General features: G+C 39.4%; 74 non-coding genes across 74 annotated transcripts; 36 read left to right on the top strand and 38 right to left on the bottom strand.

Moving 5' to 3' along the window:
- Positions 1–78: 78 nt before the first annotated feature.
- On the bottom strand, positions 79–150 carry TRNAG-UCC (transfer RNA glycine (anticodon UCC)). The gene has a single exon. It is a non-coding gene; the product is annotated as a tRNA-Gly (tRNA).
- A 168-nt stretch (positions 151–318) lies between these two features.
- TRNAA-UGC (transfer RNA alanine (anticodon UGC)) lies at positions 319–390 on the top strand. The gene has a single exon. It is a non-coding gene; the product is annotated as a tRNA-Ala (tRNA).
- Positions 391–617: 227 nt separating this feature from the next.
- On the bottom strand, positions 618–689 carry TRNAG-UCC (transfer RNA glycine (anticodon UCC)). Its single transcript has one exon. It is a non-coding gene; the product is annotated as a tRNA-Gly (tRNA).
- Positions 690–857: 168 nt separating this feature from the next.
- Positions 858–929, top strand: TRNAA-UGC (transfer RNA alanine (anticodon UGC)). The gene has a single exon. It is a non-coding gene; the product is annotated as a tRNA-Ala (tRNA).
- Positions 930–1,156: 227 nt separating this feature from the next.
- TRNAG-UCC (transfer RNA glycine (anticodon UCC)) lies at positions 1,157–1,228 on the bottom strand. Its single transcript has one exon. It is a non-coding gene; the product is annotated as a tRNA-Gly (tRNA).
- A 168-nt stretch (positions 1,229–1,396) lies between these two features.
- On the top strand, positions 1,397–1,468 carry TRNAA-UGC (transfer RNA alanine (anticodon UGC)). The gene has a single exon. It is a non-coding gene; the product is annotated as a tRNA-Ala (tRNA).
- A 227-nt stretch (positions 1,469–1,695) lies between these two features.
- Positions 1,696–1,767, bottom strand: TRNAG-UCC (transfer RNA glycine (anticodon UCC)). Its single transcript has one exon. It is a non-coding gene; the product is annotated as a tRNA-Gly (tRNA).
- A 168-nt stretch (positions 1,768–1,935) lies between these two features.
- Positions 1,936–2,007, top strand: TRNAA-UGC (transfer RNA alanine (anticodon UGC)). Its single transcript has one exon. It is a non-coding gene; the product is annotated as a tRNA-Ala (tRNA).
- Positions 2,008–2,234: 227 nt separating this feature from the next.
- TRNAG-UCC (transfer RNA glycine (anticodon UCC)) lies at positions 2,235–2,306 on the bottom strand. Its single transcript has one exon. It is a non-coding gene; the product is annotated as a tRNA-Gly (tRNA).
- Positions 2,307–2,474: 168 nt separating this feature from the next.
- Positions 2,475–2,546, top strand: TRNAA-UGC (transfer RNA alanine (anticodon UGC)). Its single transcript has one exon. It is a non-coding gene; the product is annotated as a tRNA-Ala (tRNA).
- A 227-nt stretch (positions 2,547–2,773) lies between these two features.
- On the bottom strand, positions 2,774–2,845 carry TRNAG-UCC (transfer RNA glycine (anticodon UCC)). The gene has a single exon. It is a non-coding gene; the product is annotated as a tRNA-Gly (tRNA).
- Positions 2,846–3,013: 168 nt separating this feature from the next.
- On the top strand, positions 3,014–3,085 carry TRNAA-UGC (transfer RNA alanine (anticodon UGC)). Its single transcript has one exon. It is a non-coding gene; the product is annotated as a tRNA-Ala (tRNA).
- Positions 3,086–3,312: 227 nt separating this feature from the next.
- On the bottom strand, positions 3,313–3,384 carry TRNAG-UCC (transfer RNA glycine (anticodon UCC)). The gene has a single exon. It is a non-coding gene; the product is annotated as a tRNA-Gly (tRNA).
- A 168-nt stretch (positions 3,385–3,552) lies between these two features.
- TRNAA-UGC (transfer RNA alanine (anticodon UGC)) lies at positions 3,553–3,624 on the top strand. Its single transcript has one exon. It is a non-coding gene; the product is annotated as a tRNA-Ala (tRNA).
- A 227-nt stretch (positions 3,625–3,851) lies between these two features.
- On the bottom strand, positions 3,852–3,923 carry TRNAG-UCC (transfer RNA glycine (anticodon UCC)). Its single transcript has one exon. It is a non-coding gene; the product is annotated as a tRNA-Gly (tRNA).
- A 168-nt stretch (positions 3,924–4,091) lies between these two features.
- TRNAA-UGC (transfer RNA alanine (anticodon UGC)) lies at positions 4,092–4,163 on the top strand. Its single transcript has one exon. It is a non-coding gene; the product is annotated as a tRNA-Ala (tRNA).
- Positions 4,164–4,390: 227 nt separating this feature from the next.
- On the bottom strand, positions 4,391–4,462 carry TRNAG-UCC (transfer RNA glycine (anticodon UCC)). Its single transcript has one exon. It is a non-coding gene; the product is annotated as a tRNA-Gly (tRNA).
- Positions 4,463–4,630: 168 nt separating this feature from the next.
- TRNAA-UGC (transfer RNA alanine (anticodon UGC)) lies at positions 4,631–4,702 on the top strand. Its single transcript has one exon. It is a non-coding gene; the product is annotated as a tRNA-Ala (tRNA).
- Positions 4,703–4,929: 227 nt separating this feature from the next.
- On the bottom strand, positions 4,930–5,001 carry TRNAG-UCC (transfer RNA glycine (anticodon UCC)). Its single transcript has one exon. It is a non-coding gene; the product is annotated as a tRNA-Gly (tRNA).
- Positions 5,002–5,169: 168 nt separating this feature from the next.
- On the top strand, positions 5,170–5,241 carry TRNAA-UGC (transfer RNA alanine (anticodon UGC)). The gene has a single exon. It is a non-coding gene; the product is annotated as a tRNA-Ala (tRNA).
- A 229-nt stretch (positions 5,242–5,470) lies between these two features.
- Positions 5,471–5,542, bottom strand: TRNAG-UCC (transfer RNA glycine (anticodon UCC)). The gene has a single exon. It is a non-coding gene; the product is annotated as a tRNA-Gly (tRNA).
- A 168-nt stretch (positions 5,543–5,710) lies between these two features.
- Positions 5,711–5,782, top strand: TRNAA-UGC (transfer RNA alanine (anticodon UGC)). The gene has a single exon. It is a non-coding gene; the product is annotated as a tRNA-Ala (tRNA).
- A 227-nt stretch (positions 5,783–6,009) lies between these two features.
- Positions 6,010–6,081, bottom strand: TRNAG-UCC (transfer RNA glycine (anticodon UCC)). The gene has a single exon. It is a non-coding gene; the product is annotated as a tRNA-Gly (tRNA).
- A 168-nt stretch (positions 6,082–6,249) lies between these two features.
- On the top strand, positions 6,250–6,321 carry TRNAA-UGC (transfer RNA alanine (anticodon UGC)). Its single transcript has one exon. It is a non-coding gene; the product is annotated as a tRNA-Ala (tRNA).
- A 227-nt stretch (positions 6,322–6,548) lies between these two features.
- On the bottom strand, positions 6,549–6,620 carry TRNAG-UCC (transfer RNA glycine (anticodon UCC)). The gene has a single exon. It is a non-coding gene; the product is annotated as a tRNA-Gly (tRNA).
- A 168-nt stretch (positions 6,621–6,788) lies between these two features.
- TRNAA-UGC (transfer RNA alanine (anticodon UGC)) lies at positions 6,789–6,860 on the top strand. The gene has a single exon. It is a non-coding gene; the product is annotated as a tRNA-Ala (tRNA).
- A 227-nt stretch (positions 6,861–7,087) lies between these two features.
- Positions 7,088–7,159, bottom strand: TRNAG-UCC (transfer RNA glycine (anticodon UCC)). Its single transcript has one exon. It is a non-coding gene; the product is annotated as a tRNA-Gly (tRNA).
- Positions 7,160–7,627: 468 nt separating this feature from the next.
- TRNAG-UCC (transfer RNA glycine (anticodon UCC)) lies at positions 7,628–7,699 on the bottom strand. Its single transcript has one exon. It is a non-coding gene; the product is annotated as a tRNA-Gly (tRNA).
- A 168-nt stretch (positions 7,700–7,867) lies between these two features.
- On the top strand, positions 7,868–7,939 carry TRNAA-UGC (transfer RNA alanine (anticodon UGC)). Its single transcript has one exon. It is a non-coding gene; the product is annotated as a tRNA-Ala (tRNA).
- Positions 7,940–8,166: 227 nt separating this feature from the next.
- Positions 8,167–8,238, bottom strand: TRNAG-UCC (transfer RNA glycine (anticodon UCC)). The gene has a single exon. It is a non-coding gene; the product is annotated as a tRNA-Gly (tRNA).
- Positions 8,239–8,406: 168 nt separating this feature from the next.
- Positions 8,407–8,478, top strand: TRNAA-UGC (transfer RNA alanine (anticodon UGC)). Its single transcript has one exon. It is a non-coding gene; the product is annotated as a tRNA-Ala (tRNA).
- A 227-nt stretch (positions 8,479–8,705) lies between these two features.
- TRNAG-UCC (transfer RNA glycine (anticodon UCC)) lies at positions 8,706–8,777 on the bottom strand. Its single transcript has one exon. It is a non-coding gene; the product is annotated as a tRNA-Gly (tRNA).
- Positions 8,778–8,945: 168 nt separating this feature from the next.
- TRNAA-UGC (transfer RNA alanine (anticodon UGC)) lies at positions 8,946–9,017 on the top strand. Its single transcript has one exon. It is a non-coding gene; the product is annotated as a tRNA-Ala (tRNA).
- Positions 9,018–9,244: 227 nt separating this feature from the next.
- On the bottom strand, positions 9,245–9,316 carry TRNAG-UCC (transfer RNA glycine (anticodon UCC)). Its single transcript has one exon. It is a non-coding gene; the product is annotated as a tRNA-Gly (tRNA).
- A 168-nt stretch (positions 9,317–9,484) lies between these two features.
- Positions 9,485–9,556, top strand: TRNAA-UGC (transfer RNA alanine (anticodon UGC)). Its single transcript has one exon. It is a non-coding gene; the product is annotated as a tRNA-Ala (tRNA).
- A 227-nt stretch (positions 9,557–9,783) lies between these two features.
- On the bottom strand, positions 9,784–9,855 carry TRNAG-UCC (transfer RNA glycine (anticodon UCC)). The gene has a single exon. It is a non-coding gene; the product is annotated as a tRNA-Gly (tRNA).
- Positions 9,856–10,023: 168 nt separating this feature from the next.
- On the top strand, positions 10,024–10,095 carry TRNAA-UGC (transfer RNA alanine (anticodon UGC)). The gene has a single exon. It is a non-coding gene; the product is annotated as a tRNA-Ala (tRNA).
- A 227-nt stretch (positions 10,096–10,322) lies between these two features.
- On the bottom strand, positions 10,323–10,394 carry TRNAG-UCC (transfer RNA glycine (anticodon UCC)). The gene has a single exon. It is a non-coding gene; the product is annotated as a tRNA-Gly (tRNA).
- Positions 10,395–10,562: 168 nt separating this feature from the next.
- On the top strand, positions 10,563–10,634 carry TRNAA-UGC (transfer RNA alanine (anticodon UGC)). Its single transcript has one exon. It is a non-coding gene; the product is annotated as a tRNA-Ala (tRNA).
- Positions 10,635–10,861: 227 nt separating this feature from the next.
- On the bottom strand, positions 10,862–10,933 carry TRNAG-UCC (transfer RNA glycine (anticodon UCC)). The gene has a single exon. It is a non-coding gene; the product is annotated as a tRNA-Gly (tRNA).
- Positions 10,934–11,101: 168 nt separating this feature from the next.
- TRNAA-UGC (transfer RNA alanine (anticodon UGC)) lies at positions 11,102–11,173 on the top strand. Its single transcript has one exon. It is a non-coding gene; the product is annotated as a tRNA-Ala (tRNA).
- Positions 11,174–11,400: 227 nt separating this feature from the next.
- On the bottom strand, positions 11,401–11,472 carry TRNAG-UCC (transfer RNA glycine (anticodon UCC)). Its single transcript has one exon. It is a non-coding gene; the product is annotated as a tRNA-Gly (tRNA).
- Positions 11,473–11,640: 168 nt separating this feature from the next.
- On the top strand, positions 11,641–11,712 carry TRNAA-UGC (transfer RNA alanine (anticodon UGC)). Its single transcript has one exon. It is a non-coding gene; the product is annotated as a tRNA-Ala (tRNA).
- Positions 11,713–11,939: 227 nt separating this feature from the next.
- Positions 11,940–12,011, bottom strand: TRNAG-UCC (transfer RNA glycine (anticodon UCC)). The gene has a single exon. It is a non-coding gene; the product is annotated as a tRNA-Gly (tRNA).
- A 168-nt stretch (positions 12,012–12,179) lies between these two features.
- Positions 12,180–12,251, top strand: TRNAA-UGC (transfer RNA alanine (anticodon UGC)). The gene has a single exon. It is a non-coding gene; the product is annotated as a tRNA-Ala (tRNA).
- Positions 12,252–12,478: 227 nt separating this feature from the next.
- On the bottom strand, positions 12,479–12,550 carry TRNAG-UCC (transfer RNA glycine (anticodon UCC)). Its single transcript has one exon. It is a non-coding gene; the product is annotated as a tRNA-Gly (tRNA).
- A 168-nt stretch (positions 12,551–12,718) lies between these two features.
- Positions 12,719–12,790, top strand: TRNAA-UGC (transfer RNA alanine (anticodon UGC)). The gene has a single exon. It is a non-coding gene; the product is annotated as a tRNA-Ala (tRNA).
- A 227-nt stretch (positions 12,791–13,017) lies between these two features.
- TRNAG-UCC (transfer RNA glycine (anticodon UCC)) lies at positions 13,018–13,089 on the bottom strand. The gene has a single exon. It is a non-coding gene; the product is annotated as a tRNA-Gly (tRNA).
- A 168-nt stretch (positions 13,090–13,257) lies between these two features.
- On the top strand, positions 13,258–13,329 carry TRNAA-UGC (transfer RNA alanine (anticodon UGC)). The gene has a single exon. It is a non-coding gene; the product is annotated as a tRNA-Ala (tRNA).
- A 227-nt stretch (positions 13,330–13,556) lies between these two features.
- Positions 13,557–13,628, bottom strand: TRNAG-UCC (transfer RNA glycine (anticodon UCC)). Its single transcript has one exon. It is a non-coding gene; the product is annotated as a tRNA-Gly (tRNA).
- A 168-nt stretch (positions 13,629–13,796) lies between these two features.
- TRNAA-UGC (transfer RNA alanine (anticodon UGC)) lies at positions 13,797–13,868 on the top strand. Its single transcript has one exon. It is a non-coding gene; the product is annotated as a tRNA-Ala (tRNA).
- Positions 13,869–14,095: 227 nt separating this feature from the next.
- TRNAG-UCC (transfer RNA glycine (anticodon UCC)) lies at positions 14,096–14,167 on the bottom strand. The gene has a single exon. It is a non-coding gene; the product is annotated as a tRNA-Gly (tRNA).
- Positions 14,168–14,335: 168 nt separating this feature from the next.
- Positions 14,336–14,407, top strand: TRNAA-UGC (transfer RNA alanine (anticodon UGC)). The gene has a single exon. It is a non-coding gene; the product is annotated as a tRNA-Ala (tRNA).
- Positions 14,408–14,634: 227 nt separating this feature from the next.
- Positions 14,635–14,706, bottom strand: TRNAG-UCC (transfer RNA glycine (anticodon UCC)). Its single transcript has one exon. It is a non-coding gene; the product is annotated as a tRNA-Gly (tRNA).
- Positions 14,707–14,874: 168 nt separating this feature from the next.
- TRNAA-UGC (transfer RNA alanine (anticodon UGC)) lies at positions 14,875–14,946 on the top strand. The gene has a single exon. It is a non-coding gene; the product is annotated as a tRNA-Ala (tRNA).
- Positions 14,947–15,173: 227 nt separating this feature from the next.
- On the bottom strand, positions 15,174–15,245 carry TRNAG-UCC (transfer RNA glycine (anticodon UCC)). Its single transcript has one exon. It is a non-coding gene; the product is annotated as a tRNA-Gly (tRNA).
- A 168-nt stretch (positions 15,246–15,413) lies between these two features.
- On the top strand, positions 15,414–15,485 carry TRNAA-UGC (transfer RNA alanine (anticodon UGC)). Its single transcript has one exon. It is a non-coding gene; the product is annotated as a tRNA-Ala (tRNA).
- A 227-nt stretch (positions 15,486–15,712) lies between these two features.
- On the bottom strand, positions 15,713–15,784 carry TRNAG-UCC (transfer RNA glycine (anticodon UCC)). The gene has a single exon. It is a non-coding gene; the product is annotated as a tRNA-Gly (tRNA).
- A 168-nt stretch (positions 15,785–15,952) lies between these two features.
- TRNAA-UGC (transfer RNA alanine (anticodon UGC)) lies at positions 15,953–16,024 on the top strand. Its single transcript has one exon. It is a non-coding gene; the product is annotated as a tRNA-Ala (tRNA).
- A 227-nt stretch (positions 16,025–16,251) lies between these two features.
- On the bottom strand, positions 16,252–16,323 carry TRNAG-UCC (transfer RNA glycine (anticodon UCC)). The gene has a single exon. It is a non-coding gene; the product is annotated as a tRNA-Gly (tRNA).
- A 167-nt stretch (positions 16,324–16,490) lies between these two features.
- TRNAA-UGC (transfer RNA alanine (anticodon UGC)) lies at positions 16,491–16,562 on the top strand. Its single transcript has one exon. It is a non-coding gene; the product is annotated as a tRNA-Ala (tRNA).
- A 227-nt stretch (positions 16,563–16,789) lies between these two features.
- Positions 16,790–16,861, bottom strand: TRNAG-UCC (transfer RNA glycine (anticodon UCC)). Its single transcript has one exon. It is a non-coding gene; the product is annotated as a tRNA-Gly (tRNA).
- A 168-nt stretch (positions 16,862–17,029) lies between these two features.
- Positions 17,030–17,101, top strand: TRNAA-UGC (transfer RNA alanine (anticodon UGC)). Its single transcript has one exon. It is a non-coding gene; the product is annotated as a tRNA-Ala (tRNA).
- A 227-nt stretch (positions 17,102–17,328) lies between these two features.
- On the bottom strand, positions 17,329–17,400 carry TRNAG-UCC (transfer RNA glycine (anticodon UCC)). Its single transcript has one exon. It is a non-coding gene; the product is annotated as a tRNA-Gly (tRNA).
- Positions 17,401–17,568: 168 nt separating this feature from the next.
- On the top strand, positions 17,569–17,640 carry TRNAA-UGC (transfer RNA alanine (anticodon UGC)). Its single transcript has one exon. It is a non-coding gene; the product is annotated as a tRNA-Ala (tRNA).
- Positions 17,641–17,867: 227 nt separating this feature from the next.
- Positions 17,868–17,939, bottom strand: TRNAG-UCC (transfer RNA glycine (anticodon UCC)). Its single transcript has one exon. It is a non-coding gene; the product is annotated as a tRNA-Gly (tRNA).
- Positions 17,940–18,107: 168 nt separating this feature from the next.
- On the top strand, positions 18,108–18,179 carry TRNAA-UGC (transfer RNA alanine (anticodon UGC)). The gene has a single exon. It is a non-coding gene; the product is annotated as a tRNA-Ala (tRNA).
- A 227-nt stretch (positions 18,180–18,406) lies between these two features.
- On the bottom strand, positions 18,407–18,478 carry TRNAG-UCC (transfer RNA glycine (anticodon UCC)). Its single transcript has one exon. It is a non-coding gene; the product is annotated as a tRNA-Gly (tRNA).
- A 168-nt stretch (positions 18,479–18,646) lies between these two features.
- TRNAA-UGC (transfer RNA alanine (anticodon UGC)) lies at positions 18,647–18,718 on the top strand. Its single transcript has one exon. It is a non-coding gene; the product is annotated as a tRNA-Ala (tRNA).
- Positions 18,719–18,945: 227 nt separating this feature from the next.
- On the bottom strand, positions 18,946–19,017 carry TRNAG-UCC (transfer RNA glycine (anticodon UCC)). Its single transcript has one exon. It is a non-coding gene; the product is annotated as a tRNA-Gly (tRNA).
- A 168-nt stretch (positions 19,018–19,185) lies between these two features.
- Positions 19,186–19,257, top strand: TRNAA-UGC (transfer RNA alanine (anticodon UGC)). Its single transcript has one exon. It is a non-coding gene; the product is annotated as a tRNA-Ala (tRNA).
- A 227-nt stretch (positions 19,258–19,484) lies between these two features.
- TRNAG-UCC (transfer RNA glycine (anticodon UCC)) lies at positions 19,485–19,556 on the bottom strand. Its single transcript has one exon. It is a non-coding gene; the product is annotated as a tRNA-Gly (tRNA).
- A 168-nt stretch (positions 19,557–19,724) lies between these two features.
- TRNAA-UGC (transfer RNA alanine (anticodon UGC)) lies at positions 19,725–19,796 on the top strand. Its single transcript has one exon. It is a non-coding gene; the product is annotated as a tRNA-Ala (tRNA).
- Positions 19,797–20,023: 227 nt separating this feature from the next.
- Positions 20,024–20,095, bottom strand: TRNAG-UCC (transfer RNA glycine (anticodon UCC)). Its single transcript has one exon. It is a non-coding gene; the product is annotated as a tRNA-Gly (tRNA).
- Positions 20,096–20,229: the final 134 nt, after the last annotated feature.

The raw sequence follows: 20,229 nt of genomic DNA, 5'->3' as shown, positions 1-20,229 counted from the left end.
TCAGTTATTGCTCAATAGCTTATATTTGGTAGTGACAAGAAATTGACACGCATTCATTGCCTCAAAACAATCTGCTGCTGCATTGGCCGGGAGTTGAACCCGGATCGACTGCTTGGAAGGCAACCATGCTAACCGTTACACCACCAATGCCAGGCTCATTACAGTTTGTCTAATTAGCGATGTCGGAAAGTTCATTTTTGGGGAGATGTATTGAAAATGTAACATGATTCAATGTTCATTGTGTTCATTGAATAAATCGAAGTGATTTTATTTAGTGATTCAATTTTTTTTCAATCCTTTCATTTTGCAACTCATCTCGGGGATGTAGCTCAGTGGTAGAGCGCATGCTTTGCATGTATGAGGCCCCGGGTTCGAAACCCGGCATCTCCATTTTCTGATGCTGGTTGAAAACAAGTTGATGAGGGGGGTAAAACGTTTTAGAGATGTGTTGATTCGTAATTGAAAGTAACATAAAGCTAAACCATTTGATCATCTTGAACCCACTTGTAAATTAGTTGAAGGAAACTATATTCTTCAATTCAGTTATTGCTCAATAGCTTATATTTGGTAGTGACAAGAAATTGACACGCATTCATTGCCTCAAAACAATCTGCTGCTGCATTGGCCGGGAGTTGAACCCGGATCGACTGCTTGGAAGGCAACCATGCTAACCGTTACACCACCAATGCCAGGCTCATTACAGTTTGTCTAATTAGCGATGTCGGAAAGTTCATTTTTGGGGAGATGTATTGAAAATGTAACATGATTCAATGTTCATTGTGTTCATTGAATAAATCGAAGTGATTTTATTTAGTGATTCAATTTTTTTTCAATCCTTTCATTTTGCAACTCATCTCGGGGATGTAGCTCAGTGGTAGAGCGCATGCTTTGCATGTATGAGGCCCCGGGTTCGAAACCCGGCATCTCCATTTTCTGATGCTGGTTGAAAACAAGTTGATGAGGGGGGGAAAACGTTTTAGAGATGTGTTGATTCGTAATTGAAAGTAACATAAAGCTAAACCATTTGATCATCTTGAACCCACTTGTAAATTAGTTGAAGGAAACTATATTCTTCAATTCAGTTATTGCTCAATAGCTTATATTTGGTAGTGACAAGAAATTGACACGCATTCATTGCCTCAAAACAATCTGCTGCTGCATTGGCCGGGAGTTGAACCCGGATCGACTGCTTGGAAGGCAACCATGCTAACCGTTACACCACCAATGCCAGGCTCATTACAGTTTGTCTAATTAGCGATGTCGGAAAGTTCATTTTTGGGGAGATGTATTGAAAATGTAACATGATTCAATGTTCATTGTGTTCATTGAATAAATCGAAGTGATTTTATTTAGTGATTCAATTTTTTTTCAATCCTTTCATTTTGTAACTCATCTCGGGGATGTAGCTCAGTGGTAGAGCGCATGCTTTGCATGTATGAGGCCCCGGGTTCGAAACCCGGCATCTCCATTTTCTGATGCTGGTTGAAAACAAGTTGATGAGGGGGGGAAAACGTTTTAGAGATGTGTTGATTCGTAATTGAAAGTAACATAAAGCTAAACCATTTGATCATCTTGAACCCACTTGTAAATTAGTTGAAGGAAACTATATTCTTCAATTCAGTTATTGCTCAATAGCTTATATTTGGTAGTGACAAGAAATTGACACGCATTCATTGCCTCAAAACAATCTGCTGCTGCATTGGCCGGGAGTTGAACCCGGATCGACTGCTTGGAAGGCAACCATGCTAACCGTTACACCACCAATGCCAGGCTCATTACAGTTTGTCTAATTAGCGATGTCGGAAAGTTCATTTTTGGGGAGATGTATTGAAAATGTAACATGATTCAATGTTCATTGTGTTCATTGAATAAATCGAAGTGATTTTATTTAGTGATTCAATTTTTTTTCAATCCTTTCATTTTGTAACTCATCTCGGGGATGTAGCTCAGTGGTAGAGTGCATGCTTTGCATGTATGAGGCCCCGGGTTCGAAACCCGGCATCTCCATTTTCTGATGCTGGTTGAAAACAAGTTGATGAGGGGGGGAAAACGTTTTAGAGATGTGTTGATTCGTAATTGAAAGTAACATAAAGCTAAACCATTTGATCATCTTGAACCCACTTGTAAATTAGTTGAAGGAAACTATATTCTTCAATTCAGTTATTGCTCAATAGCTTATATTTGGTAGTGACAAGAAATTGACACGCATTCATTGCCTCAAAACAATCTGCTGCTGCATTGGCCGGGAGTTGAACCCGGATCGACTGCTTGGAAGGCAACCATGCTAACCGTTACACCACCAATGCCAGGCTCATTACAGTTTGTCTAATTAGCGATGTCGGAAAGTTCATTTTTGGGGAGATGTATTGAAAATGTAACATGATTCAATGTTCATTGTGTTCATTGAATAAATCGAAGTGATTTTATTTAGTGATTCAATTTTTTTTCAATCCTTTCATTTTGTAACTCATCTCGGGGATGTAGCTCAGTGGTAGAGCGCATGCTTTGCATGTATGAGGCCCCGGGTTCGAAACCCGGCATCTCCATTTTCTGATGCTGGTTGAAAACAAGTTGATGAGGGGGGGAAAACGTTTTAGAGATGTGTTGATTCGTAATTGAAAGTAACATAAAGCTAAACCATTTGATCATCTTGAACCCACTTGTAAATTAGTTGAAGGAAACTATATTCTTCAATTCAGTTATTGCTCAATAGCTTATATTTGGTAGTGACAAGAAATTGACACGCATTCATTGCCTCAAAACAATCTGCTGCTGCATTGGCCGGGAGTTGAACCCGGATCGACTGCTTGGAAGGCAACCATGCTAACCGTTACACCACCAATGCCAGGCTCATTACAGTTTGTCTAATTAGCGATGTCGGAAAGTTCATTTTTGGGGAGATGTATTGAAAATGTAACATGATTCAATGTTCATTGTGTTCATTGAATAAATCGAAGTGATTTTATTTAGTGATTCAATTTTTTTTCAATCATTTCATTTTGTAACTCATCTCGGGGATGTAGCTCAGTGGTAGAGTGCATGCTTTGCATGTATGAGGCCCCGGGTTCGAAACCCGGCATCTCCATTTTCTGATGCTGGTTGAAAACAAGTTGATGAGGGGGGGAAAACGTTTTAGAGATGTGTTGATTCGTAATTGAAAGTAACATAAAGCTAAACCATTTGATCATCTTGAACCCACTTGTAAATTAGTTGAAGGAAACTATATTCTTCAATTCAGTTATTGCTCAATAGCTTATATTTGGTAGTGACAAGAAATTGACACGCATTCATTGCCTCAAAACAATCTGCTGCTGCATTGGCCGGGAGTTGAACCCGGATCGACTGCTTGGAAGGCAACCATGCTAACCGTTACACCACCAATGCCAGGCTCATTACAGTTTGTCTAATTAGCGATGTCGGAAAGTTCATTTTTGGGGAGATGTATTGAAAATGTAACATGATTCAATGTTCATTGTGTTCATTGAATAAATCGAAGTGATTTTATTTAGTGATTCAATTTTTTTTCAATCCTTTCATTTTGCAACTCATCTCGGGGATGTAGCTCAGTGGTAGAGCGCATGCTTTGCATGTATGAGGCCCCGGGTTCGAAACCCGGCATCTCCATTTTCTGATGCTGGTTGAAAACAAGTTGATGAGGGGGGGAAAACGTTTTAGAGATGTGTTGATTCGTAATTGAAAGTAACATAAAGCTAAACCATTTGATCATCTTGAACCCACTTGTAAATTAGTTGAAGGAAACTATATTCTTCAATTCAGTTATTGCTCAATAGCTTATATTTGGTAGTGACAAGAAATTGACACGCATTCATTGCCTCAAAACAATCTGCTGCTGCATTGGCCGGGAGTTGAACCCGGATCGACTGCTTGGAAGGCAACCATGCTAACCGTTACACCACCAATGCCAGGCTCATTACAGTTTGTCTAATTAGCGATGTCGGAAAGTTCATTTTTGGGGAGATGTATTGAAAATGTAACATGATTCAATGTTCATTGTGTTCATTGAATAAATCGAAGTGATTTTATTTAGTGATTCAATTTTTTTTCAATCCTTTCATTTTGCAACTCATCTCGGGGATGTAGCTCAGTGGTAGAGCGCATGCTTTGCATGTATGAGGCCCCGGGTTCGAAACCCGGCATCTCCATTTTCTGATGCTGGTTGAAAACAAGTTGATGAGGGGGGGAAAACGTTTTAGAGATGTGTTGATTCGTAATTGAAAGTAACATAAAGCTAAACCATTTGATCATCTTGAACCCACTTGTAAATTAGTTGAAGGAAACTATATTCTTCAATTCAGTTATTGCTCAATAGCTTATATTTGGTAGTGACAAGAAATTGACACGCATTCATTGCCTCAAAACAATCTGCTGCTGCATTGGCCGGGAGTTGAACCCGGATCGACTGCTTGGAAGGCAACCATGCTAACCGTTACACCACCAATGCCAGGCTCATTACAGTTTGTCTAATTAGCGATGTCGGAAAGTTCATTTTTGGGGAGATGTATTGAAAATGTAACATGATTCAATGTTCATTGTGTTCATTGAATAAATCGAAGTGATTTTATTTAGTGATTCAATTTTTTTTCAATCCTTTCATTTTGTAACTCATCTCGGGGATGTAGCTCAGTGGTAGAGCGCATGCTTTGCATGTATGAGGCCCCGGGTTCGAAACCCGGCATCTCCATTTTCTGATGCTGGTTGAAAACAAGTTGATGAGGGGGGTAAAACGTTTTAGAGATGTGTTGATTCGTAATTGAAAGTAACATAAAGCTAAACCATTTGATCATCTTGAACCCACTTGTAAATTAGTTGAAGGAAACTATATTCTTCAATTCAGTTATTGCTCAATAGCTTATATTTGGTAGTGACAAGAAATTGACACGCATTCATTGCCTCAAAACAATCTGCTGCTGCATTGGCCGGGAGTTGAACCCGGATCGACTGCTTGGAAGGCAACCATGCTAACCGTTACACCACCAATGCCAGGCTCATTACAGTTTGTCTAATTAGCGATGTCGGAAAGTTCATTTTTGGGGAGATGTATTGAAAATGTAACATGATTCAATGTTCATTGTGTTCATTGAATAAATCGAAGTGATTTTATTTAGTGATTCAATTTTTTTTCAATCCTTTCATTTTGCAACTCATCTCGGGGATGTAGCTCAGTGGTAGAGCGCATGCTTTGCATGTATGAGGCCCCGGGTTCGAAACCCGGCATCTCCATTTTCTGATGCTGGTTGAAAACAAGTTGATGAGGGGGGGGGAAAACGTTTTAGAGATGTGTTGATTCGTAATTGAAAGTAACATAAAGCTAAACCATTTGATCATCTTGAACCCACTTGTAAATTAGTTGAAGGAAACTATATTCTTCAATTCAGTTATTGCTCAATAGCTTATATTTGGTAGTGACAAGAAATTGACACGCATTCATTGCCTCAAAACAATCTGCTGCTGCATTGGCCGGGAGTTGAACCCGGATCGACTGCTTGGAAGGCAACCATGCTAACCGTTACACCACCAATGCCAGGCTCATTACAGTTTGTCTAATTAGCGATGTCGGAAAGTTCATTTTTGGGGAGATGTATTGAAAATGTAACATGATTCAATGTTCATTGTGTTCATTGAATAAATCGAAGTGATTTTATTTAGTGATTCAATTTTTTTTCAATCCTTTCATTTTGCAACTCATCTCGGGGATGTAGCTCAGTGGTAGAGCGCATGCTTTGCATGTATGAGGCCCCGGGTTCGAAACCCGGCATCTCCATTTTCTGATGCTGGTTGAAAACAAGTTGATGAGGGGGGGAAAACGTTTTAGAGATGTGTTGATTCGTAATTGAAAGTAACATAAAGCTAAACCATTTGATCATCTTGAACCCACTTGTAAATTAGTTGAAGGAAACTATATTCTTCAATTCAGTTATTGCTCAATAGCTTATATTTGGTAGTGACAAGAAATTGACACGCATTCATTGCCTCAAAACAATCTGCTGCTGCATTGGCCGGGAGTTGAACCCGGATCGACTGCTTGGAAGGCAACCATGCTAACCGTTACACCACCAATGCCAGGCTCATTACAGTTTGTCTAATTAGCGATGTCGGAAAGTTCATTTTTGGGGAGATGTATTGAAAATGTAACATGATTCAATGTTCATTGTGTTCATTGAATAAATCGAAGTGATTTTATTTAGTGATTCAATTTTTTTTCAATCCTTTCATTTTGTAACTCATCTCGGGGATGTAGCTCAGTGGTAGAGCGCATGCTTTGCATGTATGAGGCCCCGGGTTCGAAACCCGGCATCTCCATTTTCTGATGCTGGTTGAAAACAAGTTGATGAGGGGGGGAAAACGTTTTAGAGATGTGTTGATTCGTAATTGAAAGTAACATAAAGTTAAACCATTTGATCATCTTGAACCCACTTGTAAATTAGTTGAAGGAAACTATATTCTTCAATTCAGTTATTGCTCAATAGCTTATATTTGGTAGTGACAAGAAATTGACACGCATTCATTGCCTCAAAACAATCTGCTGCTGCATTGGCCGGGAGTTGAACCCGGATCGACTGCTTGGAAGGCAACCATGCTAACCGTTACACCACCAATGCCAGGCTCATTACAGTTTGTCTAATTAGCGATGTCGGAAAGTTCATTTTTGGGGAGATGTATTGAAAATGTAACATGATTCAATGTTCATTGTGTTCATTGAATAAATCGAAGTGATTTTATTTAGTGATTCAATTTTTTTTCAATCCTTTCATTTTGCAACTCATCTCGGGGATGTAGCTCAGTGGTAGAGCGCATGCTTTGCATGTATGAGGCCCCGGGTTCGAAACCCGGCATCTCCATTTTCTGATGCTGGTTGAAAACAAGTTGATGAGGGGGGGAAAACGTTTTAGAGATGTGTTGATTCGTAATTGAAAGTAACATAAAGCTAAACCATTTGATCATCTTGAACCCACTTGTAAATTAGTTGAAGGAAACTATATTCTTCAATTCAGTTATTGCTCAATAGCTTATATTTGGTAGTGACAAGAAATTGACACGCATTCATTGCCTCAAAACAATCTGCTGCTGCATTGGCCGGGAGTTGAACCCGGATCGACTGCTTGGAAGGCAACCATGCTAACCGTTACACCACCAATGCCAGGCTCATTACAGTTTGTCTAATTAGCGATGTCGGAAAGTTCATTTTTGGGGAGATGTATTGAAAATGTAACATGATTCAATGTTCATTGTGTTCATTGAATAAATCGAAGTGATTTTATTTAGTGATTCAATTTTTTTTCAATCCTTTCATTTTGTAACTCATCTCGGGGATGTAGCTCAGTGGTAGAGCGCATGCTTTGCATGTATGAGGCCCCGGGTTCGAAACCCGGCATCTACATTTTCTGATGCTGGTTGAAAACAAGTTGATGAGGGGGGGTAAAACGTTTTAGAGATGTGTTGATTCGTAATTGAAAGTAACATAAAGCTAAACCATTTGATCATCTTGAACCCACTTGTAAATTAGTTGAAGGAAACTATATTCTTCAATTCAGTTATTGCTCAATAGCTTATATTTGGTAGTGACAAGAAATTGACACGCATTCATTGCCTCAAAACAATCTGCTGCTGCATTGGCCGGGAGTTGAACCCGGATCGACTGCTTGGAAGGCAACCATGCTAACCGTTACACCACCAATGCCAGGCTCATTACAGTTTGTCTAATTAGCGATGTCGGAAAGTTCATTTTTGGGGAGATGTATTGAAAATGTAACATGATTCAATGTTCATTGTGTTCATTGAATAAATCGAAGTGATTTTATTTAGTGATTCAATTTTTTTTCAATCCTTTCATTTTGTAACTCATCTCGGGGATGTAGCTCAGTGGTAGAGCGCATGCTTTGCATGTATGAGGCCCCGGGTTCGAAACCCGGCATCTCCATTTTCTGATGCTGGTTGAAAACAAGTTGATGAGGGGGGGAAAACGTTTTAGAGATGTGTTGATTCGTAATTGAAAGTAACATAAAGCTAAACCATTTGATCATCTTGAACCCACTTGTAAATTAGTTGAAGGAAACTATATTCTTCAATTCAGTTATTGCTCAATAGCTTATATTTGGTAGTGACAAGAAATTGACACGCATTCATTGCCTCAAAACAATCTGCTGCTGCATTGGCCGGGAGTTGAACCCGGATCGACTGCTTGGAAGGCAACCATGCTAACCGTTACACCACCAATGCCAGGCTCATTACAGTTTGTCTAATTAGCGATGTCGGAAAGTTCATTTTTGGGGAGATGTATTGAAAATGTAACATGATTCAATGTTCATTGTGTTCATTGAATAAATCGAAGTGATTTTATTTAGTGATTCAATTTTTTTTCAATCATTTCATTTTGTAACTCATCTCGGGGATGTAGCTCAGTGGTAGAGTGCATGCTTTGCATGTATGAGGCCCCGGGTTCGAAACCCGGCATCTCCATTTTCTGATGCTGGTTGAAAACAAGTTGATGAGGGGGGGAAAACGTTTTAGAGATGTGTTGATTCGTAATTGAAAGTAACATAAAGCTAAACCATTTGATCATCTTGAACCCACTTGTAAATTAGTTGAAGGAAACTATATTCTTCAATTCAGTTATTGCTCAATAGCTTATATTTGGTAGTGACAAGAAATTGACACGCATTCATTGCCTCAAAACAATCTGCTGCTGCATTGGCCGGGAGTTGAACCCGGATCGACTGCTTGGAAGGCAACCATGCTAACCGTTACACCACCAATGCCAGGCTCATTACAGTTTGTCTAATTAGCGATGTCGGAAAGTTCATTTTTGGGGAGATGTATTGAAAATGTAACATGATTCAATGTTCATTGTGTTCATTGAATAAATCGAAGTGATTTTATTTAGTGATTCAATTTTTTTTCAATCCTTTCATTTTGCAACTCATCTCGGGGATGTAGCTCAGTGGTAGAGCGCATGCTTTGCATGTATGAGGCCCCGGGTTCGAAACCCGGCATCTCCATTTTCTGATGCTGGTTGAAAACAAGTTGATGAGGGGGGGAAAACGTTTTAGAGATGTGTTGATTCGTAATTGAAAGTAACATAAAGCTAAACCATTTGATCATCTTGAACCCACTTGTAAATTAGTTGAAGGAAACTATATTCTTCAATTCAGTTATTGCTCAATAGCTTATATTTGGTAGTGACAAGAAATTGACACGCATTCATTGCCTCAAAACAATCTGCTGCTGCATTGGCCGGGAGTTGAACCCGGATCGACTGCTTGGAAGGCAACCATGCTAACCGTTACACCACCAATGCCAGGCTCATTACAGTTTGTCTAATTAGCGATGTCGGAAAGTTCATTTTTGGGGAGATGTATTGAAAATGTAACATGATTCAATGTTCATTGTGTTCATTGAATAAATCGAAGTGATTTTATTTAGTGATTCAATTTTTTTTCAATCCTTTCATTTTGCAACTCATCTCGGGGATGTAGCTCAGTGGTAGAGCGCATGCTTTGCATGTATGAGGCCCCGGGTTCGAAACCCGGCATCTCCATTTTCTGATGCTGGTTGAAAACAAGTTGATGAGGGGGGGAAAACGTTTTAGAGATGTGTTGATTCGTAATTGAAAGTAACATAAAGCTAAACCATTTGATCATCTTGAACCCACTTGTAAATTAGTTGAAGGAAACTATATTCTTCAATTCAGTTATTGCTCAATAGCTTATATTTGGTAGTGACAAGAAATTGACACGCATTCATTGCCTCAAAACAATCTGCTGCTGCATTGGCCGGGAGTTGAACCCGGATCGACTGCTTGGAAGGCAACCATGCTAACCGTTACACCACCAATGCCAGGCTCATTACAGTTTGTCTAATTAGCGATGTCGGAAAGTTCATTTTTGGGGAGATGTATTGAAAATGTAACATGATTCAATGTTCATTGTGTTCATTGAATAAATCGAAGTGATTTTATTTAGTGATTCAATTTTTTTTCAATCCTTTCATTTTGCAACTCATCTCGGGGATGTAGCTCAGTGGTAGAGCGCATGCTTTGCATGTATGAGGCCCCGGGTTCGAAACCCGGCATCTCCATTTTCTGATGCTGGTTGAAAACAAGTTGATGAGGGGGGGAAAACGTTTTAGAGATGTGTTGATTCGTAATTGAAAGTAACATAAAGCTAAACCATTTGATCATCTTGAACCCACTTGTAAATTAGTTGAAGGAAACTATATTCTTCAATTCAGTTATTGCTCAATAGCTTATATTTGGTAGTGACAAGAAATTGACACGCATTCATTGCCTCAAAACAATCTGCTGCTGCATTGGCCGGGAGTTGAACCCGGATCGACTGCTTGGAAGGCAACCATGCTAACCGTTACACCACCAATGCCAGGCTCATTACAGTTTGTCTAATTAGCGATGTCGGAAAGTTCATTTTTGGGGAGATGTATTGAAAATGTAACATGATTCAATGTTCATTGTGTTCATTGAATAAATCGAAGTGATTTTATTTAGTGATTCAATTTTTTTTCAATCCTTTCATTTTGCAACTCATCTCGGGGATGTAGCTCAGTGGTAGAGCGCATGCTTTGCATGTATGAGGCCCCGGGTTCGAAACCCGGCATCTCCATTTTCTGATGCTGGTTGAAAACAAGTTGATGAGGGGGGGAAAACGTTTTAGAGATGTGTTGATTCGTAATTGAAAGTAACATAAAGCTAAACCATTTGATCATCTTGAACCCACTTGTAAATTAGTTGAAGGAAACTATATTCTTCAATTCAGTTATTGCTCAATAGCTTATATTTGGTAGTGACAAGAAATTGACACGCATTCATTGCCTCAAAACAATCTGCTGCTGCATTGGCCGGGAGTTGAACCCGGATCGACTGCTTGGAAGGCAACCATGCTAACCGTTACACCACCAATGCCAGGCTCATTACAGTTTGTCTAATTAGCGATGTCGGAAAGTTCATTTTTGGGGAGATGTATTGAAAATGTAACATGATTCAATGTTCATTGTGTTCATTGAATAAATCGAAGTGATTTTATTTAGTGATTCAATTTTTTTTCAATCCTTTCATTTTGCAACTCATCTCGGGGATGTAGCTCAGTGGTAGAGCGCATGCTTTGCATGTATGAGGCCCCGGGTTCGAAACCCGGCATCTCCATTTTCTGATGCTGGTTGAAAACAAGTTGATGAGGGGGGGAAAACGTTTTAGAGATGTGTTGATTCGTAATTGAAAGTAACATAAAGCTAAACCATTTGATCATCTTGAACCCACTTGTAAATTAGTTGAAGGAAACTATATTCTTCAATTCAGTTATTGCTCAATAGCTTATATTTGGTAGTGACAAGAAATTGACACGCATTCATTGCCTCAAAACAATCTGCTGCTGCATTGGCCGGGAGTTGAACCCGGATCGACTGCTTGGAAGGCAACCATGCTAACCGTTACACCACCAATGCCAGGCTCATTACAGTTTGTCTAATTAGCGATGTCGGAAAGTTCATTTTTGGGGAGATGTATTGAAAATGTAACATGATTCAATGTTCATTGTGTTCATTGAATAAATCGAAGTGATTTTATTTAGTGATTCAATTTTTTTTCAATCCTTTCATTTTGCAACTCATCTCGGGGATGTAGCTCAGTGGTAGAGCGCATGCTTTGCATGTATGAGGCCCCGGGTTCGAAACCCGGCATCTCCATTTTCTGATGCTGGTTGAAAACAAGTTGATGAGGGGGGGAAAACGTTTTAGAGATGTGTTGATTCGTAATTGAAAGTAACATAAAGCTAAACCATTTGATCATCTTGAACCCACTTGTAAATTAGTTGAAGGAAACTATATTCTTCAATTCAGTTATTGCTCAATAGCTTATATTTGGTAGTGACAAGAAATTGACACGCATTCATTGCCTCAAAACAATCTGCTGCTGCATTGGCCGGGAGTTGAACCCGGATCGACTGCTTGGAAGGCAACCATGCTAACCGTTACACCACCAATGCCAGGCTCATTACAGTTTGTCTAATTAGCGATGTCGGAAAGTTCATTTTTGGGGAGATGTATTGAAAATGTAACATGATTCAATGTTCATTGTGTTCATTGAATAAATCGAAGTGATTTTATTTAGTGATTCAATTTTTTTTCAATCCTTTCATTTTGCAACTCATCTCGGGGATGTAGCTCAGTGGTAGAGCGCATGCTTTGCATGTATGAGGCCCCGGGTTCGAAACCCGGCATCTCCATTTTCTGATGCTGGTTGAAAACAAGTTGATGAGGGGGGGAAAACGTTTTAGAGATGTGTTGATTCGTAATTGAAAGTAACATAAAGCTAAACCATTTGATCATCTTGAACCCACTTGTAAATTAGTTGAAGGAAACTATATTCTTCAATTCAGTTATTGCTCAATAGCTTATATTTGGTAGTGACAAGAAATTGACACGCATTCATTGCCTCAAAACAATCTGCTGCTGCATTGGCCGGGAGTTGAACCCGGATCGACTGCTTGGAAGGCAACCATGCTAACCGTTACACCACCAATGCCAGGCTCATTACAGTTTGTCTAATTAGCGATGTCGGAAAGTTCATTTTTGGGGAGATGTATTGAAAATGTAACATGATTCAATGTTCATTGTGTTCATTGAATAAATCGAAGTGATTTTATTTAGTGATTCAATTTTTTTTCAATCCTTTCATTTTGCAACTCATCTCGGGGATGTAGCTCAGTGGTAGAGCGCATGCTTTGCATGTATGAGGCCCCGGGTTCGAAACCCGGCATCTCCATTTTCTGATGCTGGTTGAAAACAAGTTGATGAGGGGGGGAAAACGTTTTAGAGATGTGTTGATTCGTAATTGAAAGTAACATAAAGCTAAACCATTTGATCATCTTGAACCCACTTGTAAATTAGTTGAAGGAAACTATATTCTTCAATTCAGTTATTGCTCAATAGCTTATATTTGGTAGTGACAAGAAATTGACACGCATTCATTGCCTCAAAACAATCTGCTGCTGCATTGGCCGGGAGTTGAACCCGGATCGACTGCTTGGAAGGCAACCATGCTAACCGTTACACCACCAATGCCAGGCTCATTACAGTTTGTCTAATTAGCGATGTCGGAAAGTTCATTTTTGGGGAGATGTATTGAAAATGTAACATGATTCAATGTTCATTGTGTTCATTGAATAAATCGAAGTGATTTTATTTAGTGATTCAATTTTTTTTCAATCCTTTCATTTTGCAACTCATCTCGGGGATGTAGCTCAGTGGTAGAGCGCATGCTTTGCATGTATGAGGCCCCGGGTTCGAAACCCGGCATCTCCATTTTCTGATGCTGGTTGAAAACAAGTTGATGAGGGGGGGGAAACGTTTTAGAGATGTGTTGATTCGTAATTGAAAGTAACATAAAGCTAAACCATTTGATCATCTTGAACCCACTTGTAAATTAGTTGAAGGAAACTATATTCTTCAATTCAGTTATTGCTCAATAGCTTATATTTGGTAGTGACAAGAAATTGACACGCATTCATTGCCTCAAAACAATCTGCTGCTGCATTGGCCGGGAGTTGAACCCGGATCGACTGCTTGGAAGGCAACCATGCTAACCGTTACACCACCAATGCCAGGCTCATTACAGTTTGTCTAATTAGCGATGTCGGAAAGTTCATTTTTGGGGAGATGTATTGAAAATGTAACATGATTCAATGTTCATTGTGTTCATTGAATAAATCGAAGTGATTTTATTTAGTGATTCAATTTTTTTTCAATCCTTTCATTTTGCAACTCATCTCGGGGATGTAGCTCAGTGGTAGAGCGCATGCTTTGCATGTATGAGGCCCCGGGTTCGAAACCCGGCATCTCCATTTTCTGATGCTGGTTGAAAACAAGTTGATGAGGGGGGGAAAACGTTTTAGAGATGTGTTGATTCGTAATTGAAAGTAACATAAAGCTAAACCATTTGATCATCTTGAACCCACTTGTAAATTAGTTGAAGGAAACTATATTCTTCAATTCAGTTATTGCTCAATAGCTTATATTTGGTAGTGACAAGAAATTGACACGCATTCATTGCCTCAAAACAATCTGCTGCTGCATTGGCCGGGAGTTGAACCCGGATCGACTGCTTGGAAGGCAACCATGCTAACCGTTACACCACCAATGCCAGGCTCATTACAGTTTGTCTAATTAGCGATGTCGGAAAGTTCATTTTTGGGGAGATGTATTGAAAATGTAACATGATTCAATGTTCATTGTGTTCATTGAATAAATCGAAGTGATTTTATTTAGTGATTCAATTTTTTTTCAATCCTTTCATTTTGCAACTCATCTCGGGGATGTAGCTCAGTGGTAGAGCGTATGCTTTGCATGTATGAGGCCCCGGGTTCGAAACCCGGCATCTCCATTTTCTGATGCTGGTTGAAAACAAGTTGATGAGGGGGGGAAAACGTTTTAGAGATGTGTTGATTCGTAATTGAAAGTAACATAAAGCTAAACCATTTGATCATCTTGAACCCACTTGTAAATTAGTTGAAGGAAACTATATTCTTCAATTCAGTTATTGCTCAATAGCTTATATTTGGTAGTGACAAGAAATTGACACGCATTCATTGCCTCAAAACAATCTGCTGCTGCATTGGCCGGGAGTTGAACCCGGATCGACTGCTTGGAAGGCAACCATGCTAACCGTTACACCACCAATGCCAGGCTCATTACAGTTTGTCTAATTAGCGATGTCGGAAAGTTCATTTTTGGGGAGATGTATTGAAAATGTAACATGATTCAATGTTCATTGTGTTCATTGAATAAATCGAAGTGATTTTATTTAGTGATTCAATTTTTTTTCAATCCTTTCATTTTGCAACTCATCTCGGGGATGTAGCTCAGTGGTAGAGCGCATGCTTTGCATGTATGAGGCCCCGGGTTCGAAACCCGGCATCTCCATTTTCTGATGCTGGTTGAAAACAAGTTGATGAGGGGGGGGAAACGTTTTAGAGATGTGTTGATTCGTAATTGAAAGTAACATAAAGCTAAACCATTTGATCATCTTGAACCCACTTGTAAATTAGTTGAAGGAAACTATATTCTTCAATTCAGTTATTGCTCAATAGCTTATATTTGGTAGTGACAAGAAATTGACACGCATTCATTGCCTCAAAACAATCTGCTGCTGCATTGGCCGGGAGTTGAACCCGGATCGACTGCTTGGAAGGCAACCATGCTAACCGTTACACCACCAATGCCAGGCTCATTACAGTTTGTCTAATTAGCGATGTCGGAAAGTTCATTTTTGGGGAGATGTATTGAAAATGTAACATGATTCAATGTTCATTGTGTTCATTGAATAAATCGAAGTGATTTTATTTAGTGATTCAATTTTTTTTCAATCCTTTCATTTTGCAACTCATCTCGGGGATGTAGCTCAGTGGTAGAGCGCATGCTTTGCATGTATGAGGCCCCGGGTTCGAAACCCGGCATCTCCATTTTCTGATGCTGGTTGAAAACAAGTTGATGAGGGGGGGAAAACGTTTTAGAGATGTGTTGATTCGTAATTGAAAGTAACATAAAGCTAAACCATTTGATCATCTTGAACCCACTTGTAAATTAGTTGAAGGAAACTATATTCTTCAATTCAGTTATTGCTCAATAGCTTATATTTGGTAGTGACAAGAAATTGACACGCATTCATTGCCTCAAAACAATCTGCTGCTGCATTGGCCGGGAGTTGAACCCGGATCGACTGCTTGGAAGGCAACCATGCTAACCGTTACACCACCAATGCCAGGCTCATTACAGTTTGTCTAATTAGCGATGTCGGAAAGTTCATTTTTGGGGAGATGTATTGAAAATGTAACATGATTCAATGTTCATTGTGTTCATTGAATAAATCGAAGTGATTTTATTTAGTGATTCAATTTTTTTTCAATCCTTTCATTTTGCAACTCATCTCGGGGATGTAGCTCAGTGGTAGAGCGCATGCTTTGCATGTATGAGGCCCCGGGTTCGAAACCCGGCATCTCCATTTTCTGATGCTGGTTGAAAACAAGTTGATGAGGGGGGGAAAACGTTTTAGAGATGTGTTGATTCGTAATTGAAAGTAACATAAAGCTAAACCATTTGATCATCTTGAACCCACTTGTAAATTAGTTGAAGGAAACTATATTCTTCAATTCAGTTATTGCTCAATAGCTTATATTTGGTAGTGACAAGAAATTGACACGCATTCATTGCCTCAAAACAATCTGCTGCTGCATTGGCCGGGAGTTGAACCCGGATCGACTGCTTGGAAGGCAACCATGCTAACCGTTACACCACCAATGCCAGGCTCATTACAGTTTGTCTAATTAGCGATGTCGGAAAGTTCATTTTTGGGGAGATGTATTGAAAATGTAACATGATTCAATGTTCATTGTGTTCATTGAATAAATCGAAGTGATTTTATTTAGTGATTCAATTTTTTTTCAACCTTTCATTTTGCAACTCATCTCGGGGATGTAGCTCAGTGGTAGAGCGCATGCTTTGCATGTATGAGGCCCCGGGTTCGAAACCCGGCATCTCCATTTTCTGATGCTGGTTGAAAACAAGTTGATGAGGGGGGGAAAACGTTTTAGAGATGTGTTGATTCGTAATTGAAAGTAACATAAAGCTAAACCATTTGATCATCTTGAACCCACTTGTAAATTAGTTGAAGGAAACTATATTCTTCAATTCAGTTATTGCTCAATAGCTTATATTTGGTAGTGACAAGAAATTGACACGCATTCATTGCCTCAAAACAATCTGCTGCTGCATTGGCCGGGAGTTGAACCCGGATCGACTGCTTGGAAGGCAACCATGCTAACCGTTACACCACCAATGCCAGGCTCATTACAGTTTGTCTAATTAGCGATGTCGGAAAGTTCATTTTTGGGGAGATGTATTGAAAATGTAACATGATTCAATGTTCATTGTGTTCATTGAATAAATCGAAGTGATTTTATTTAGTGATTCAATTTTTTTTCAATCCTTTCATTTTGCAACTCATCTCGGGGATGTAGCTCAGTGGTAGAGCGCATGCTTTGCATGTATGAGGCCCCGGGTTCGAAACCCGGCATCTCCATTTTCTGATGCTGGTTGAAAACAAGTTGATGAGGGGGGGAAAACGTTTTAGAGATGTGTTGATTCGTAATTGAAAGTAACATAAAGCTAAACCATTTGATCATCTTGAACCCACTTGTAAATTAGTTGAAGGAAACTATATTCTTCAATTCAGTTATTGCTCAATAGCTTATATTTGGTAGTGACAAGAAATTGACACGCATTCATTGCCTCAAAACAATCTGCTGCTGCATTGGCCGGGAGTTGAACCCGGATCGACTGCTTGGAAGGCAACCATGCTAACCGTTACACCACCAATGCCAGGCTCATTACAGTTTGTCTAATTAGCGATGTCGGAAAGTTCATTTTTGGGGAGATGTATTGAAAATGTAACATGATTCAATGTTCATTGTGTTCATTGAATAAATCGAAGTGATTTTATTTAGTGATTCAATTTTTTTTCAATCCTTTCATTTTGCAACTCATCTCGGGGATGTAGCTCAGTGGTAGAGCGCATGCTTTGCATGTATGAGGCCCCGGGTTCGAAACCCGGCATCTCCATTTTCTGATGCTGGTTGAAAACAAGTTGATGAGGGGGGGAAAACGTTTTAGAGATGTGTTGATTCGTAATTGAAAGTAACATAAAGCTAAACCATTTGATCATCTTGAACCCACTTGTAAATTAGTTGAAGGAAACTATATTCTTCAATTCAGTTATTGCTCAATAGCTTATATTTGGTAGTGACAAGAAATTGACACGCATTCATTGCCTCAAAACAATCTGCTGCTGCATTGGCCGGGAGTTGAACCCGGATCGACTGCTTGGAAGGCAACCATGCTAACCGTTACACCACCAATGCCAGGCTCATTACAGTTTGTCTAATTAGCGATGTCGGAAAGTTCATTTTTGGGGAGATGTATTGAAAATGTAACATGATTCAATGTTCATTGTGTTCATTGAATAAATCGAAGTGATTTTATTTAGTGATTCAATTTTTTTTCAATCCTTTCATTTTGCAACTCATCTCGGGGATGTAGCTCAGTGGTAGAGCGCATGCTTTGCATGTATGAGGCCCCGGGTTCGAAACCCGGCATCTCCATTTTCTGATGCTGGTTGAAAACAAGTTGATGAGGGGGGGAAAACGTTTTAGAGATGTGTTGATTCGTAATTGAAAGTAACATAAAGCTAAACCATTTGATCATCTTGAACCCACTTGTAAATTAGTTGAAGGAAACTATATTCTTCAATTCAGTTATTGCTCAATAGCTTATATTTGGTAGTGACAAGAAATTGACACGCATTCATTGCCTCAAAACAATCTGCTGCTGCATTGGCCGGGAGTTGAACCCGGATCGACTGCTTGGAAGGCAACCATGCTAACCGTTACACCACCAATGCCAGGCTCATTACAGTTTGTCTAATTAGCGATGTCGGAAAGTTCATTTTTGGGGAGATGTATTGAAAATGTAACATGATTCAATGTTCATTGTGTTCATTGAATAAATCGAAGTGATTTTATTTAGTGATTCAATTTTTTTTCAATCCTTTCATTTTGCAACTCATCTCGGGGATGTAGCTCAGTGGTAGAGCGCATGCTTTGCATGTATGAGGCCCCGGGTTCGAAACCCGGCATCTCCATTTTCTGATGCTGGTTGAAAACAAGTTGATGAGGGGGGGAAAACGTTTTAGAGATGTGTTGATTCGTAATTGAAAGTAACATAAAGCTAAACCATTTGATCATCTTGAACCCACTTGTAAATTAGTTGAAGGAAACTATATTCTTCAATTCAGTTATTGCTCAATAGCTTATATTTGGTAGTGACAAGAAATTGACACGCATTCATTGCCTCAAAACAATCTGCTGCTGCATTGGCCGGGAGTTGAACCCGGATCGACTGCTTGGAAGGCAACCATGCTAACCGTTACACCACCAATGCCAGGCTCATTACAGTTTGTCTAATTAGCGATGTCGGAAAGTTCATTTTTGGGGAGATGTATTGAAAATGTAACATGATTCAATGTTCATTGTGTTCATTGAATAAATCGAAGTGATTTTATTTAGTGATTCAATTTTTTTTCAATCCTTTCATTTTGCAACTCATCTCGGGGATGTAGCTCAGTGGTAGAGCGCATGCTTTGCATGTATGAGGCCCCGGGTTCGAAACCCGGCATCTCCATTTTCTGATGCTGGTTGAAAACAAGTTGATGAGGGGGGGAAAACGTTTTAGAGATGTGTTGATTCGTAATTGAAAGTAACATAAAGCTAAACCATTTGATCATCTTGAACCCACTTGTAAATTAGTTGAAGGAAACTATATTCTTCAATTCAGTTATTGCTCAATAGCTTATATTTGGTAGTGACAAGAAATTGACACGCATTCATTGCCTCAAAACAATCTGCTGCTGCATTGGCCGGGAGTTGAACCCGGATCGACTGCTTGGAAGGCAACCATGCTAACCGTTACACCACCAATGCCAGGCTCATTACAGTTTGTCTAATTAGCGATGTCGGAAAGTTCATTTTTGGGGAGATGTATTGAAAATGTAACATGATTCAATGTTCATTGTGTTCATTGAATAAATCGAAGTGATTTTATTTAGTGATTCAATTTTTTTTCAATCCTTTCATTTTGCAACTCATCTCGGGGATGTAGCTCAGTGGTAGAGCGCATGCTTTGCATGTATGAGGCCCCGGGTTCGAAACCCGGCATCTCCATTTTCTGATGCTGGTTGAAAACAAGTTGATGAGGGGGGGAAAACGTTTTAGAGATGTGTTGATTCGTAATTGAAAGTAACATAAAGCTAAACCATTTGATCATCTTGAACCCACTTGTAAATTAGTTGAAGGAAACTATATTCTTCAATTCAGTTATTGCTCAATAGCTTATATTTGGTAGTGACAAGAAATTGACACGCATTCATTGCCTCAAAACAATCTGCTGCTGCATTGGCCGGGAGTTGAACCCGGATCGACTGCTTGGAAGGCAACCATGCTAACCGTTACACCACCAATGCCAGGCTCATTACAGTTTGTCTAATTAGCGATGTCGGAAAGTTCATTTTTGGGGAGATGTATTGAAAATGTAACATGATTCAATGTTCATTGTGTTCATTGAATAAATCGAAGTGATTTTATTTAGTGATTCAAT

Source organism: Saccoglossus kowalevskii, chromosome 6 (genome assembly GCF_978046115.1).
Source record: "Saccoglossus kowalevskii chromosome 6, keSacKowa6.1, whole genome shotgun sequence".
Taxonomy (NCBI): domain Eukaryota; kingdom Metazoa; phylum Hemichordata; class Enteropneusta; family Harrimaniidae; genus Saccoglossus; species Saccoglossus kowalevskii.
This window is presented reverse-complemented; position numbering and strand designations above follow the sequence as displayed.